The sequence below is a fragment of the Bidens hawaiensis genome, unplaced genomic scaffold (assembly GCF_021521415.1).
Source record: "Bidens hawaiensis isolate Kalapana, Puna unplaced genomic scaffold, B.hawaiensis_p1.1 tig00013119_1, whole genome shotgun sequence".
In the NCBI taxonomy this organism is placed as follows: Eukaryota; Viridiplantae; Streptophyta; class Magnoliopsida; order Asterales; family Asteraceae; genus Bidens; species Bidens hawaiensis.
Genome location: NW_027492108.1, coordinates 310,729 through 323,839, shown reverse-complemented (window position 1 = coordinate 323,839; position 13,111 = coordinate 310,729). Strand labels below are relative to the sequence as shown.

At 36.6% G+C, this 13,111-nt stretch overlaps 1 long non-coding RNA gene and 2 pseudogenes across 1 annotated transcript; 2 read left to right on the top strand and 1 right to left on the bottom strand.

Annotated features, from left to right (window-relative positions):
- The first annotated feature begins 491 nt into the window (after window positions 1-491).
- LOC143543414 (putative (S)-N-methylcoclaurine 3'-hydroxylase isozyme 2 pseudogene) lies at window positions 492-2,219 on the top strand (annotated as a pseudogene).
- Window positions 2,220-3,511: 1,292 nt separating this feature from the next.
- On the bottom strand, window positions 3,512-9,923 carry LOC143543376 (uncharacterized). The gene is made up of 2 exons (XR_013137065.1): window positions 9,198-9,923; window positions 3,512-4,421 (listed from the first exon to the last, which is right to left on the bottom strand). It is a non-coding gene; the product is annotated as an uncharacterized LOC143543376 (long non-coding RNA).
- Window positions 6,198-8,012, top strand: LOC143543408 (zinc finger BED domain-containing protein RICESLEEPER 2-like; annotated as a pseudogene).
- Window positions 9,924-13,111: the final 3,188 nt, after the last annotated feature.

The following is a 13,111-nucleotide window of genomic DNA, read 5'->3' as shown; positions in this document are numbered from 1 at the left end:
TAAAAAGTAAAAACAGACCTTAAATTGTTTGATCCATACAGTTGTCGGGTTTATATAAAACTGACAAGCTCTGGTAGGGTAACTTGCAAAACCGATCCTTTGCATGTGAGGTAATTAACAATTTTGGTTAATTATCTGATTGAATGGTTGTATTAATTAATCAATTATCACGCAGCTTTTAATATATGATCTACTCAATGTGATTCAACAGGCTGTCCCTTCCAATAATATAGAGACGAGTGTGTTAGGGTGGAGATGAAATTAGGCCGGATTTAGAACGGGTTCATGTATTTGCAAACCCATACTCGATTACTTAAGGTCTTCCACGGAATGGTTCTCATCTGTAAGTTTTTTCATTAAGACGGGTCAGTGATACTCGTCTTGACGTATTCTGAATTTTATTTGAATATTAATTTAATGAATTTTGTTATATTGGTTGACATATCTATAGCCTAAAAATGCACCATAACACAATGTCATGTTAATACACAATGGATATCACAGCCTTTCTCATATCATCAGCAATCACTTGCTTCCTTTTATTCATCATCAAAATAGCAAAAGTGTTCATGTCTTGTACCAAGGCCACACAGAACCTCCCACCAGGCCCACCGCGGCTTCCGATCATAGGAAACTTACATCAAGTGGGAGACAAACCGCACGTCTCCACCGCCCTCTTAGCAAGACAATACGGCCCCCTGATATCGCTTCAGTTAGGCCAGCAGTTGCTGGTGGTGGCAGCTTCACCCGAGGCAGCCGTGGGAATTCTCAAAACTCAAGATCGTTTTCTTGCGTCGCAAGCAAACTGGTGGATTTCTTGCGTCGCAAGCAAGGTCAAGCGGTTGACGTAGAAGATGTAGTTTTTACTACATTGTTAAACACTTTGAGTTCCATTGTTTTTGGCAAAGATTTGCTGCAATTCGCCGATGGAGATGGGACTACTCGTGACTGGCAAAAAGAGTCGATACACAAAGTTATCGAGTATGGAGGTCGTGTTAAACATTTTGGCTCATTTTACCCGATGCTTGACCGCTTTGATCTTCACGGACTTAGAAAGAGAACCCTGAAAGAGTGTGACAAGTTGTTTGGGCATTGGGACAATATTATTGTCGACGAACGAAGGGCCATCGTTAATTCTTCAACATGGTCTTCGGACCAAGCGCAATGTTTCGTGGATCGGCTGCTTTAAAATGGATTCACAAATTACCAAATCTATCAATTTGTTCTGGTAAACATTTTCAGTAACTATCAAGTTACACTCATCAAATTCAAACACCCTTTTTAAACACATTTTCTCTTTTACACACATATCCTCGGGTACTGTCTAAATAGCAACTCCCAGTGAAAACTGCTTGATAGTTGCATGAATCAAGATGGTTTCATTACTTGAAAAATGTACATGGATTTATGACCGCGAGTATTGTATTCTTTTTAGGAACTTTTCATAGCTGGAACCAACACTACAACCTCCGCGGTTGTATGGGTCATGACCGAGCTTTTAAGGCACAAAGAAGTAATGTCGAAATTACAAGAAGAGTTGCATAACGAAATCAAATCATATCAAATCAACGTCTCTCAACTATCTGAATTAACGTATCTACAATCTTGCATCAAAGAAACTTTTAGATTACACCCACCGGTTCCTCTTCTTCTTCCTCGTATCGCAAACAAAACCTGTGAGGTTATGAATTATACGATCCCAAAGAAGGCCAAAATTTTCGTCAATCTTTAGGCGATGGACGAGACCCTGAAGTTTGGGACGAGCCGTTACGTTACATGCCAGAAAGATTTAATGACTCAAAGGTGGATTATAAAGGCCATGACTTTGAATTGTTACCGTTTGGTTCTGGGAGGAGGATATGTGCGGGAATGCCATCGGGTATCAAGAGTGTTGAGTATATATTGGCGACTTTGGCTCGTGAGTTTGCTTGGGCTCTTCCTAATGGTGATGATCCGTCGAAGCTTGACGTGGGAGAAAAATTCGGGATTGCTATGAAGAGGGAAAATCCATTAAAGCTAATCTTTAAGCAAAATAATAATATTATCAATATGTTTATGTTTAATAGAATAATATGTATGAACTGTACGTCGTTCTATTTTATATCTTAAAAAAATAAATAATTGTCTAGTTTTATTGTATTTCAAACAAGTAATGTATAAGTAACGTGTGTCATGTGGATGCCTAGTCTATCAGATAAAGTATTTGTCTGTTCAACATGTTCGGAAGTCTAAAATTAAATAAAATGCTTTGACGTTTTTTTCTTTTTCTAGTATGATAGACCTTGTTTGGGTATTACCTTATTTGAGTTATGGCACGGTGACCAACGATTCACCTAAACTTTATTCAGATTCTAAGAGGCGGTACAAATCGTATTGCTAAGTTTTAATTACATAGGTTATTCGCATAACTAGCACATTTGTTTGATGTTAAGTGACACGGTGACGTCACAACCTTGAAATTTAATCACCTTGCCATTCCATGACTAGTTATGGCATCTGTACGTAGGGCCGTCCCGAATAGCTCGATGGCTATCGTGGGTCTTGCACAAGTTATAAAAATGGGCCCTAAAAAATTAACATAAATACTTATATAAAAAAATCATAGTAAAGCGACATGTCAATAAATGTAACACGACGTTGTAGCAAAATTATATGTTTTGTTAATTAGGGTTGAAAAGTGGTTGATGTTGTGGTGGAGGCTGGCCACGGCAGCCGACACGACGGTTGAAGTGTGGTGGTTGTCCGTACATGAGGGATGCGTGTGAAAAAACCCCAGGAGAAGGGTTTATGTTAACATTTATTGTTAATGCTCTGTCCCAATTTGTTTGGGGGTTTCTTGGATTAGAGGATATTTTTTAAGAAATTGAAAATTTTGTTTTATAAACAACTCATAACTTTTCCTTACTTTCTGAATAAAAAATATAAGCTTTTTTTAAGAATTAAGAATTAGCTGGCGGGATTCAATTTATGTGTTACGGTGGCAACGACGGAAATTCAATCGGTATTAGTACAGTTTGCTACGATTGTAATATAGACATTCACTATAACAACCGCCAGCCAATAAGTGTAAAAAGCACGAAAGCGGTAATATAAAACTTTGTCTTGTTTGATCAATTTAGCATTTTGAAGTGATTTAGTCAAAAAATACAAAAGTAGACTTCGACGTGATCATTCTCCCTTTATACGTGAGCCTGACCAAATATAATTAACTAGATTTTTACCCAGCGCGTTGCGCCGGGCCAGGTCTGTTCTGAGAAGTTGTGATCTTCTCATACATATTCGCTGAAAATATAAACCTCATATGCAGTAGTCTTAATTACGTTGGTTACTCGTTTCGTTACAGTAACACAGCCACCGACAATCAACTGATCGGGTCAAATCCATGAACCCGTTTAGGTAAATGGAAAACACATATTAAAAAAGATGTATCATTACAACATGTGTATATTGCAAAACTTTAAAGATGAGACAAAAGAATTATTAAACATAAGTAAGGTGGTTTGTTTTCGTAAGAAAGGGTAAAATCGAAGCCAACAAAAATCCAAAGGGTCTTGACATGCAAGCGAATGGTACACTTGTAGTTTTCGTTTCTTCCGGTACATCCTTTATAGCACAAACCATGATCGGTGTAAGTGTCTACAACTCACGCAATGCATTCCCTGCAAATATTTCAACAAACGCGTAAGTCATGAAAATCGTTCTGTCTATGGTGAATGAAAATCATATAACGCACATAAATATGAACTAAATTTATGTTAAGCAAAATACAAAAGAACTAAATATAATTAGACATAGTGTACATGTCAATAAACTAAATTAGAAGTCCTACGGGTCTGTTTTATTAAATGGGACGAACGGTCTTTTTTATTAAACGGGTCAAACATGTTAGTTGTGTTAAACGGGCCAAACGGGCAACCTTTGTTTTATTAAAAAGGCCAACAATCAATTTTTATTAATCATGCCAAACGGGTAAGCTATTTCGAATATGAAAAATATGTTTAATAATAGGAAACAGTTTTATAGTTTAGTGGTTTCAAATTTATATCTTCATTTTTCTTCCACTTACATTTCGTGGCCATCAAAGTATCATTTTAATGGTTTACTAAGTCTGAAATTTCATTTTAAATGTAAAATTATTGTAACCGCATCATTCAAGAACTATTGAAACATATGTGACGGGCATCCAAGTAGTTTCAGTGTCCAATTTGAATATTGGATATAAAATTATCAATTGACAACTTCAAAAAACTCATTCAGTCAGTGTAGTGATCCACCCATCAATTATGGAAATGAAAAGGCATAAACATTACTAAACATATATAATCAACTATTGTCAAAACAAACCTTTGAAAACAAATGTCTTCTGGAATAACCCAATCAAAGCAGCAGTTCTATGAGTGTTGTAACCAGTTAGCTTAAAACTATCAGCATTATTCCTAGGGGTGTAAGCGAACCAAGCTGCTCGCAAGCTACTCGAACTCGACTCGGCTAAAAGCTCGAACGAGCCGAGCCCTAATCGAGCTCGAGCCCTGAAAAAAGACTCGTTTGGTTATCGAGCCCGAGCTCGAGCTCTTAATACAAAGATCGATTGGGCTCGCGAGCTTTGTCGAGCCTGGCAATATGTTAATATATATAGGGCCGTCCAAACCGCTCGTCACTCGAACTCGCTCGCCGCTCGCTTGAAAATTGCTCGGAAAATGCTCGCTCGCTTTTTCACTCGATTGAAAACGAGCCGCTCTGCTCGGTTCGGTTTGTAAACGGGCCAAGCAACGAGCAAAGATCTGCTCGGTTCGGTTCGGCTCGAATATTTTTAATTTATTTTATATATAATTATATATGAACATATATATAAATGCATAGACACAACACATAATATAAGCTTGCAATTATTTTTACCCCTTTAAATTTTTCATATTTCGTCAATTTTATAGTTTTATTTGTTCGATGTAAGTTTTCAGAATACTAGAAGTTTGTTTACATGATTATTATATCTCACTTCCAACTTATATTAAATAAAAACTTACAATATATTAGACGTTTGTCTAAAAACTATTAATTTATTTATAAAATACTCCCTCCGTCCCTCTACAAGTGTCATGGTTTGAAAAACACAAAATTTAAGGAAATTTGAATGATTGTACTTTTTTCTTAGCAAATGACTTTAATGCCCTTGACATATATAAAAAGACAAAATTTAAGAAAGTTGAATGATTGCACTTTTAAGGGTAAATTTGAAATTAATTAATAAAGTTTGAAAGTGGACATTTGTAGTGGGATAAACTAAAAAAGAAATGTTGACACTTTCAAAGGGACGGAGGGAGTATATTATTTATAACCTTCAAATTTGTTTCTTATTGAAAATTTTAATGTGAAAAACAAATAAATAATGCTCGAAATCGCTCGATGTTCGATCGAAAAATGCTCGATTCGATTTTGGCTCGTTTCGGTTTTCGCTCGGTTCGAATTTCAGCCGCTCGGTTCGGTTTGGTTGTAAACGAGCCAAGCAACGAGCAAGCCTTCGCTCGGCTCGGCTCGGCTCGGCTCGTGAACAGCCCTAAATATATACCAGTGTATATCCAGCCCAAAATAAGTAGGAAGTAGCCCAGCCCATTTTGTTAAGTAAATTATTACGTTTACTCTTACCCCTTTTAAGTCGCCTCTAACATTTAACCCTAGTTTCTTTACAGTTTTACAGAGGCAACTAACAGACGATTCACTATCATCATCAACGGTTATCGTCTGATTCGTCTCTTCATCAATTCACATGTATTTCTCATCTTTAATTCCTTATGTTTATCCTAAAAGGCAAAATGTATATTTATTCTTTTTCAATCAAGTTTCGTATTATTGCAGTATAGAAATTTCATCACTTTATTTGAATTTTGAATTCCCTGGTTGTTACGTTATACAATAATACATATATGGACTTTAATTATGCCATTAAAAATTGCTTACAACAAATATTAAACATATACAATAAAATAAAACCCTAATGACAATTTACTTAAATGTATGAAACTATGGATGTTATTAACCCAGACATATATTTAAAGTGATTGGTTTCTCTGGGTTATTTATCTTAATCGTTTTTATAGTTATATACACAGGTTTATTAGTTTTTGTTAAATGTTCATACATTAATTTGCTTGTACTTTTTGATGTTTTAGCTGTATGTTAATTAAAATCACAAGCGAAAAATGCAAGGCTCAACATCAAATAGCGGGCAACAAGGAGATGAGCAACAATCATCAGATTACATTAATGTTGACAATGAGGGAAATCCAAATGAAACAAATGATGAAAATACAAATGAACCAGCGACTCAAGAACACGAAAATACTGAAAATGTGAATGATGGTAACAATGATGACTTGGAGCTAAAGGGTAAACAAAAAAAGAGTTCTGTTGTGTGGAATAACTTTGAGGAATTGACTTTAAAAAATGGAACACAAAAGGTTAAATGTCTTCATTGCCACCAACTTTTAGCAAGACAAAAAAGCAAGTCCACAACAACTTATAAACGACACATGGATAGTTGTACGAAACGCAAACAATACTTGAGAACTCAACAATTGCTAAATTTTCAACCAGTCAATGTAGACATGGAATACAAGTCTCCTCCATTGATTCCACTCGATGGGAAATATGATGCCAATAAGATGAGGGAATCTATGGCTAATTGGGTATTGGCAACTGAGCAACCATTTTCTATCGTGGAAGATGACATGTTTGTATACATGATGAAAACAGCAAATCCGATGTTTGAGAGGATTAGCAGGGCAACGTTAAAGTCAGATTGCTTTAAGGTCTATGAACATGAGAAAAAAAAGTTGAAAGCTCTCATGAGTAATGCTTCAAATATTAGTTTAACAACTGATTGTTGGAAGTCATCTCATCAAAAAATTGAGTATATGGTCATCACTGGACATTTCATTGATCAAAACTGGAGGTATGATTAAAGCCCTTTTACTTTATTTTATTTATCATATTATATCTTTTGAATAAATTATTTACTGCATTTGAAATTTGTAATTATATAACACAGATTGCTGAAACGTGTGCTGAGTTTTGTTCATGTTCCTCCTCTCGTACCGGGCTTGATATTGCCGATGGCATTTATAAATGTCTAAAGGAGTGGGAAATTGAGCGGAAGGTCTTTTCTATTTCAGTGGATAATGCCTCGTACAATGACAGAGCTGTGAGTACTTTAAAAACAAACTTTTCTAGAGTGAAGAAACTTCCTTGTGGTGGAAGGTTATTTCATGTTAGGTGTTGTGCGCATATACTTAACTTGTTGGTCAAAGATGGTCTTTCTAGGATTGAGAATGTAATTGAAAATGTTCGTGAAGCTGTAAAATATATAAATCATTTGGAGGCAAGGCGTCAGTCATTTTCTAATGTTGCACATCAACTTCAAGTGCGTGATAGAAGGTTATTGATTGATGTTCCAACAAGATGGAATTCCACATACGATATGTTGTCATTGGCTATCAAGTTTAAAGACGTTTTTCCAAGGTATATGTTAGTTTACTTTATTATTTATTTTTTATGTTGTTAGCTTTTGTTAAATTATATCTTACGTATTTTTACTAACTTTTAATTATGTTATTATTAGATATGCAGATTATGAACCGCATTTCAAACATTTACCCACCGAGCAAGATTGGGAAAATGTAGCAAGTGTTTGTGAAGTCTTGAAGGTTTTTAAGGTGTGCACAGATATCGTTTCAGGAAGTGATTATCCAACTGCAAATTTGTATCTTATAGAAGTATACAAGATTAAAGAAGCAATAGACAAAGGTATATTGTCTGAAAGTAAGTTCATTCGTGATATGACAACAAAGATGAAGGAAAAGTTTGACAAGTATTGGGGTGAATGCCACCTACTAATGGCCATAGATGCAGTTTTAGATCCTAGGTTGAAAAGGCGGATAATTGAATTCTGGTATCCAAACATATATCCGGCAGACGAAGCTTCAAAAAAATATTCAAGATGTTTTAAACGCACTTGAACTTATGTACGATGAGTATTTGGAGATGCGTCAATAAAGGAAAGTGCAAGCTATAAAAGTGGATCTTCCAGAGGGGGCACTAGTTCAGGCGCAAATGAAGTCTCACATGGTTCAGGATGGGATGCATTTGGAGAATATATAAAAAAATCAGAGGTGAATACACCAAGTAAATCTGAACTAACAATGTATTTGGAAGAAGGTGTGCTTCAAGGCAATGAAGGAAGGAATTTTAATGTCTTAGATTGGTGGAACATTCACAAGCTAAAGTATCGTGTTTTATCAAAGATGGCAATAGATGTACTTGCGGTTCCAATTTCCACTGTTGCATCTGAATCGACATTTAGCGCCGGGGGAAGAGTTATAGATCCATATCGATCAACATTGACACCTAATACTGTCGAAATGTTGATATGTGGAGGGGATTGGATTAGGCAAATTTATGGAATAAAGAAGAAACTTAAGGTTCTGCTCTTATAAAACCTTGAAAAAATATTATAAATTGACATTTCATTGTTTTAATATATTGAATTTGTTTATGTAGAAAGAGGAGGTACCGAATGAGGTTTTACTACCTAGTGGGAAACAAAGCTAAAAAAGGTACACATGATCTCAAATTGCTTTATTGCTTAGGTCAAGATTATTTGTTACATCTTGGTTTGTATAGTTTGTGGTTTAACAAATCTCATTTGTTGTTTCATGTTTAAGACATTGGAGTACGAAGACTTTTGTGGAACGTTGGAGTATAAAGACTTGTTAACTTTTGTGGAAAATTGGCTTTTTTGAGAAGACGAGATATTTTTGATATGATGTTATTTATCCAGAAATCTATAACTTGATCATGTTATTTTGTTCTTTCTATGGTTTAACTTAGTTTATGTTAGGTCGATCTCGTGACTTCGTTTTGGTTTAAGCCTACTTTTATCCATTTATCTAATGTTATGTATTATTTTTGTATGTTTTGTAGTTTATATTTCATGTTACTTGGAAACATGTTTTTTGCAATCTGTTGAGTCCAGCCCAACATGAGCTTTTGCTTGGGTACAGCCTTAAACAAAGTCGAGCTTATTCGAGCCGAGCTCGATCCTATTAAAATAGGCTCGAACGAGCCCGAGCTCAAGTTATATCATTCGAGCCAAGCTCGAGTAGTGTAAAGCTCGGGCTCGGCTCGGCTCGTCTCGTTTACACCCCTAATATTTATTCCTGAAACTATTAAAAGATGTATGTAAATCCAATTTATAGTCATCTATGGTACTCAAAGATATAAATTAAGAAATGCATATAAATTACAACCTGGCATTAGAAGGCCGCCCAAAGATTGACTTGCAATGTATCATATCGATGATGTTTTAAACGTATTTCGCAGGCTCGGTTTTCTTGGCAAAACCTCCAGTTCATGATTATGACATTCCAACTCATCCACGTTAGTACTATTTACAACTGTCCATTTTGTGTTCCCTAAAGCTGTATGACTGAGGGGCCATGTAATAATCAAACGATAACTGATTTGTTGTTCGACACATCATCCGTAAGTATTCAAACAATTGTAAAAAAGATTAAAAACTAAAATTATTAAAAGTAATATATGTTGTGCATCTAAACCAGAACTATATAAAAATGGTAGACACGCGAGACTCAAAATCATGTGCTAAAGAGCGTGGAGGTTCGAGTCTAGCACGAGATTTCGAGTCCCGCCTGCAATAGAATAAATAATCAAAACTACCAAAGAAAAATGATAACGAAACAATGATTAGGCTCAGATTTCTGAACAGACAAAGAAAGATACATGATCTGGCATGGCTGCACGTATCCCGGTTGCCAAGTGAAAGCAAGTTCAAACACACGGCCATCTCGGTTGCCTTGCCAAGACACGTAAAAGTCTCAACTTTGTTAAAATTGAAAGTCATCATTACAGCCGCATATGAGATGTTTTCTGATACAAAGATAAATATAACTTAACTTGGCTAAATAACCGATCTTGCAGCTTCAAATCAACATATATAATGCGAAAAAAGCATCAAGCATCATCATTACACAAATATTAATCAAGCAACTGTTGTTGCTGAAAGCAAGTAACAAAACATAAAAGCACCATAGTATAACTATAGAATAAAAGAGATGTTTGGTGCCATAGAGATGACAGTAACTCATCGACAACCACAATCGTCACAGGGAATCGCAACCGGCGACCACCACAAAAACTTTTAAGGGTTATCAGATTAGTTCCGTCAAAACCCTATGTTGTTAAAAGTCACCGACACCAACCACAGTCAAAGGCCACCGATAAAACCTACCATTAGGCACAATCATCACCGCGAATCGTAAACGACGGCCACCACAGAGGTTGTCTCGTTTCAGCAGACCACCACCTCGCAACCGCCACCTAGGGTTCGGAAAAGGAACTCGGCAAAAATCGGGGTTAATCGTGGTGGTTACCACAACAGATACAACCGTCACCTAAGCAGACCACCACCACACAATCGCTACCTTGGGTTCGAAAAAGGAACCCAGCAACAATCGGGGTGCAACCCCCACGGAGACGGCGTCCGTTCAGCAGACCATTGCCACACAACAGCCACCAAGGGTTCGAAAAAAGAACCTGGCAACAATCGATGGGAAAGATTCTATAAACCCTACATGGAAATCGGTGGAAGGCTGATGATGATCGGTGAGATTTCAAATGGATTAAAGCAATTGATTTGACAGGGATAAAAGGAAAGAAGATATATTCGTGGACGGCTTAGCAGATGTGCACGTGTCTAGCGCAAGTTAGCATGACGCCAAACTCCTCTTTTATACTATAGTTATAATTATAATCTCCATGGTCACACACCGACTATCATAACATCATTTAGTTGATCAATTTGATAAACTTTGGTTATATAGTACCTTATTTGAGGATTGGTATGGTGATCAACGATTCATCTAAAGTACTTGACACATATTATCATCAAGGTTCATGCATTGACTTTTCACCTAGTCTACGACACATACTGTATGACGAGATTATGTGACAATATTTGTTTATTTTTCGATAAGATATCGATTGCAACATATTTTATTACATCCTTAAAGTGTGGTACATGTTGTATTGCTAAGCCTTAATTTAGATGGGTTATACACATGGCAAGTGAATTGAAAGTGACGCAACAACGTCATATCCATGAATTTTAATCACCTTGTTAGGCCATGGCAAAGTATTACGACATTTGAATTTGTGAAGTATTACGACATTTGTTCTTGTAATACTTTTTTTTTTGACAAGTGGTTAGCATGCCATTACACATGCATGCCTTTGATTTTAGTCAACTTGCCTATGCTTCAATTGACTTATTAGGTTTCATATTCCTTTATAAGACCGACAAGTGACAATACAAATATTGACATTTAATGATACCTAGGACTAAATAATGTGAGTTTTACGTTTTATAAAAGACGGTTAGCCTAGCACATGGTCTACTAATCATGTGTATACTTGTAACACCCCGACCAAAGGCGGATTATACATCGGGGCGCCACATATTGTTTCATTACTCGTGACACTATTGGGTGTCAATATTTAATAAATATATTCATTCACGCATGCGCAACGTATACATAAGATATAAATAAACCAACTTAAATCAATATATTATAAATCAAAATATTCGAACAGCAATAACTTGTCTTGATACATTTTAATCTAGGTCCAAAAGTAAAAACGTCCTATGTGTCCACAAGCTCCAAAACAGCTACTGCAAACCTGAACATGTGTTAAAATAAACGTCAAACACTTGCGTGTTGGTGAGAAATCAAGTTTAATACAATACATAGATAACAATAAATCTGCGCGCAACACGTGTATGTCTGGTGTTTAACAAGGGTGCAATCAGATTGTGATCAAGCCTAGATAGATCATAGCTCATAGTTCATAGTTCAATCCGTGCTCCCAATTGAGCACAAAAACGAGAAAACATCTGTGCAAGTGTAAAACAAGAAAACCGTAAACGATAGGTCTCCCGTGTTCATCTAATGGATCCATGAAAACTGCGGAATAGGCCGAACAAAGCGGTTAATGATACACACATACAAATAAACAGCCAAGTAAACGTCCTCAACACATGGGATACTGCGCGACTAAAGCTCATAAACAAGTTTAAGACTCTAAGTTTGTATGAACACATGAACATCCCAAAACATTAAAAGCAAAAAGGGATTAGGTACGAGATTACTCACTTGATAAACGATGCGGTGTAAGATAAAGCAAAAACCAACTTTCAACAAGCACAAGTTAACCTATAAATAAGATTATTGTTTTAACGATCTGTTTTAAGTCTAGATTATAAGTTTGCATAAGTAAATTATTATATATATATATATATTACCGGAAAAGCAGGGCAGAACAGGAAGGAAGACGGAGGCAGAGAGAGGGCGGCAGAGAGAGCAAGGAGCAAGAGAGAATAAGAGAGATTAAGTGTTTTGTGTGTGTAGTGTTAAGAAAATAATGTTATTATTTATAGAGAAACCCTAGGAGACATAAATCCAGAAAAAGGGGAAAAGATTCCAAGACAAACAGAACAAGACAAAACAAAAGATAACAAAAGATATCAAAAGATATGGCAGCTGCAGGGGGGGGCAAGATAAAGCTGTCAGGGAACAGTAAAAAGTATGGGCGGTTCAGATAAAGGTATTGGTCAAGCATGGCAAAAGCAGATCTCAAAAGATTATGTCAGTCACTTTATCTGCCAACCAATGGGGTTGGCGCGCATGCTGCGCCGAAAGTAACTTTTCAGACAAAGCAGATTAGGTCAACAGCACAAAAGATAAGACAACACAAAAGCAACGGCTAGATTAAACAGAAGAAAAACTCAAAGGGTTTAGCGCGAGAAGGCTGGAGCGCGAAGGCAAAAGTGCGCGAGCGCGAAGGCAGACAGAACCAACCTTAACGCGTCGCGGGAAGAATCACATTTCTTAGCGCGCCGCGGGAGGAACTAAAATTCCTAGCGCGTCGCGGGAAGAACTATAATTCTTCGCGCGTCGAGGGATGAACTACGATTCTTAGCGTGCTGCGAGAACTATAAATCCTTAGCGCGTCGCGGGAAGAACTACCGTTCTTAGTGCGC